The 4291-nt window shown below is 39.2% G+C and overlaps 1 pseudogene; it reads left to right on the forward strand.

The window, feature by feature from the left end:
• The first annotated feature begins 2729 nt into the window (after positions 1 to 2729).
• Positions 2730 to 3958, forward strand: LOC101565924 (annotated as a pseudogene).
• The last annotated feature ends 333 nt before the right edge of the window (positions 3959 to 4291 follow it).

A 4291-nucleotide genomic window follows, 5' to 3' on the forward strand; every position in this document is an offset into this window, starting at 1 on the left:
TTCTTCCATACTTTAACCATGCTGTCTTTACTTTCTCTTTTCTTGCTTTCTGCTCCTTTTTGTAATGGGGAAGGAAAGCTGCTGTTTTTCTCCAGAAAACTCCTCCTCCAGCAGTTTTAGGGGAAAGAACTACCTCAGAAGACAAACCTTTCTTCTTGTCTGTTGGAAATAAATAGTCTGATTTTTTTCATCACAGGATCAGAACATCAATGACTGTTTGCCACACCATAATGAAGCAAAAATGTCTAAAACCTTTACTACTTATTTCTACCCATTCAGTGTGAAATGCCCTGGAAGCTTCTCTTGACCCTTCCTTAACCCAAAATACCTCTTCTACTGGTGCCTGAAAGCCCACCCATTAAGCTAGCCATTTCTTTGTGTTAATCATTACTTTTTCCTAATGATCTTCCTTTGAACATAAAAGTACTCCTGGAAAGGAAAACACATTGGTTTCTTAATGCCTTGGGCTATCAAAGAATGGCAAGGGAAGAGGCAAGAGACCTTGAAACGCTCCTCATAGGACAGGAATAAAAATGCAATTTTGGGTGCAGAATTAAATGAAACACAGTTACGTTATAGAAATTATTTCATCTTTTTTTCTTTGCACTGTTCATGATCAAACCAGGGCCTGCATGTGTACCACATACACATTCGACCACTGCACTACAGCTCCAAACCCTTATTTTATCTTTTTCATTGAACTATAATATCTGCGCATTCAAGTTTTCAAAGTCTGAAGTTCACTTTCCCATTTGAACATGTTCTTCCTACATCCCAAACAAAGAGGCGGGGGAGTAGAAGGGGGAGGAGGAGAAAAAGAGATTTTTTAAAGATAGAGAATGAAAGGGAAAAATATGGAAACAAAACTTGCATATGGGGAGGGAAAGAAAGGATACAGGGAGAGGAGGAAAATGGGGGAAAAGACGAACAAAGACGTGTTATGTATAGATACAAATTCCCTCTGCTGAACATGATCATTATGTATGGTAAATATACACTAATAAAAATTTTACAGTTTAATGAATTTTTACATATGTAAAAACTCCTGCAACTCCTATAACTACTTAGATTAAAAGTATTTTCAGTACATTTTAGCCTCCAAAATAGCTGAAAGTAGACATGCACCATCAAACACAGCCCTGCTTTTCTGACTTCTATTGTCATATACTAACTTTCTTGAGAGCCATATGAATGATGTCATGTAGACACTTGGCTTCTTTGGCCTAATACATTCTTTTGCTTTTCGTACAAGTGGTTGCCTGTTATGAGTGATTTTTCTTTTCTGTGGAAAACAATTCCATTTTATGAGCATACTACCAATCCTTGATCAATTTTCTGCTGATAGATTGTTTCCAGTTTTTGGACAGTTTAAATAAAGCTGCTTCTTGTATAAATTTTTATTAACATGTATTAATTTTTCTTGAATAATATCAAGTTTTCTTCCAGCAGCAGAATAAAGAGACAGAAAAGATAAAAGAGGTCTTTATTGACTCTGAGGACACCGAGAGGATGGCAGGGAGAAGGGGGATCCTCTGACCTGAGACAACCAGAGGCTGAGGCCTTATGGACCTTTGCTAGGGGCGGAGTTGGAAGGACAGTTTCAGTTGCACGTAAGGACCTGATTGGTATCTCCCTTGTGTGTACAGGAAAGGCATTCAGGACTGGAGTGGGGAAGAAGGTAGGAGTGGTCGTCAGGAAAATAAGCTGTTATTTTTGGGATTCAGCCTTGTTGAATCAGCGCCATAATTATTTAACAGTTCATACTTGGGCCAGAAGCTATCAGATAATATGCCTACAGGTGAGATTATTAGGTGATACAGTAGAAATAAATTTAACTTTATTAAAAACTCAAACAAATTTCCAAAGTCATTATATCTTTTTGTATTACTACCAGCAAATGCGTAAGAGTTGCAACTACTCCATGTCCTTGTAAACATTGCCTAACATCAGGCTTTTTGATTTTAGCTATTCTGGTAGAGAATCATTCTATAACATGCTTGCCTAAGAGGAATGGATTCCTGATCCAGGAGTTGTGGGCAGGAGAATCGATCCCTCACATCAGTGACATCTATGGGAGAAGAATTCTGATGAACATTTTGTTTATTTTTAAAAATGAATAATTGGGAGCCAGAAAATTAGGAAAGTATTTTGTATTGATAACAACCAAAAGAATGGCAATCGTAGGAACCATGTCACCAGTGGAAGAAAAGGCTAATTTAAGCCAATTCTAGGATACTCTAGATGGGATAGTTTGAAGGTAACACTGCATTCCTGTGTCAGTTGCTATGTCAGTGGTCCAGAAAAGGGTCCAGGATTCTTGGTTACAAGCAACAGAGGCTATTTTGAACTAATATAATTGAGTGGGAATGTATTGAAGGATATCTGAACAAGCTAAGGAAATCCATTATCATTACTCTTGTTTAAGATAGTACTGAAAACGTTAGCCAGAGCAATCAGGCAAGAGAAGGAAGTAAAAGGGATATGCACAGGAAAAGAAGAGGTCAAAATAACACTGTTTGTAGATCGCATGATCCTCTACAAAGAAGTCCAAAAAACAAACAATCCAAAATACGCTTAGTGCTCTTTTAGTGCCATCTGCTAGAGGCGCCGCCTCCCGCTCCTCCCGCCTCCGCGGCCGCCTGAGTCACTCCCTGCGCAGCTCGGCCCACCTGACTCCCCGCACGAGCCGCGGAGATTGAACTTCAGGACTTTGCACTTGTCAGGCAGGTATTTGGAGTTTTTACATACAACATGGCAGACATTGACAACAAAGAACAGTCTGAACTTGATCAAGATTTGGATGATGTTGAAGAAGTAGAAGAAGAAGAAACTGGTGAAGAAACAAAAATCAAAGCGTGTCAGCTGACTGTTCAGATGATGCAAAATCCTCAGATTCTTGCAGCCCTTCAAGAGACTTGATGGTCTCGTAGACACACCAACGGATACATTGAAAGCTTGCCTAGGGTAGTTAAAAGAAGAGTGAATGCTCTCAAAAACCTTCAAGTTAAATGTGCACAGATAGAAGTTAAATTCTATGAGGAAGTTCATGATCTTGAAAGGAAGCATGCTGTTCTCTATCAACCTCTATTTGATAAGCGATTTGAGATCATTAATGCAATTGATGAACCTACGGAAGAAGAATGTGAATGGAAACCAGATGAGGAAGATGAGATTTCGGAGGAGCTGAAAGAAAAGGCCAAAATTGAAGATGCGAAAAAGGATGAAGAAAAAGAAGATCCTAAAGGAATTCCTGAATTTTGGTTGACTGTTTTTAAGAATGTTGACTTGCTCAGTGACATGGTTCAGGAACATGATGAACCTATTCTGAAGCATTTGAAGGACATCAAAGTGAAATTTTCAGGTGCTGGCCAGCCTATGAGTTTTATTTTAGAATTTCACTTTGAGCCCAATGAATATTTCACAAATGAAGTGTTGACAAAGACATATAGGATGAGATCTGAACCAGATGATTCTGATCTCTTTTCGTTTGATGGACCAGAAATTATGGGCTGTACAGGTTGCTAAATAGATTGGAAAAAATGTCACTTTAAAAATGATTAAAAAGAAGCAGAAACATAAGGGACGTGGGACAGTTAGTACTGTGACTAAAACAGTTTCCAATGATTCTTTCTTTAATTTTTTTGCTCCTCCTGAAGTTCCTGAGAGTGGAGATAATGCTGCTGAAGCTATCCTTGCTGCAGACTTTGAAATTGGTCACTTCCTACGGGAGCGTATAATCCCAAGGTCGCTGCTGTACTTCACTGGGGAAGCCACTGAGGATGATGAGGATGATCATGATGAAGAAGGTGAAGAAGCAGATGAGGAAGGGGAAGAAGAAGGAGATGAGGAAAATGATCCAGATTATGACCCGAAGAAGGATCAAAACCCAGTAGAATGCAAGCAGCAGGGAAGCAGGATGTTTGTGGCCTTGAGGATAACCTGCACTGTAATAGCCTAAACACAACTATTATTTACTTACAGCCTTATGTTTTTGTATTTTCTTGGTAGAATCAGTAATTTTTTTTAAATTTTATTTATTTATTTGTGCGTGTGTGTGTGTGTGTGTGTGTGTGGCCAGCTCAGCCCACCAGGGGGCGGGCTGGCTGGCATGTGGTGCTGGGGGATTGAACCGCGGTCCCTGTGCTTTGCTAAGCTTGTTCTAAGTAGGTGCTTTAGACCACTGAGCCATCTCACCAGCCCCAAGTAATTTTTTAAAGGAATTGATATTTTAAAGCCCAGTTTATTCTAACTAGTATTTTATCTATAGTTTTACTGTCAGATACACAGAATG

The sequence above is a fragment of the Octodon degus genome, unplaced genomic scaffold, assembly GCF_000260255.1.
Source record: "Octodon degus isolate 3935 unplaced genomic scaffold, OctDeg1.0 scaffold00090, whole genome shotgun sequence".
Classification (NCBI taxonomy): domain Eukaryota; kingdom Metazoa; phylum Chordata; class Mammalia; order Rodentia; family Octodontidae; genus Octodon; species Octodon degus.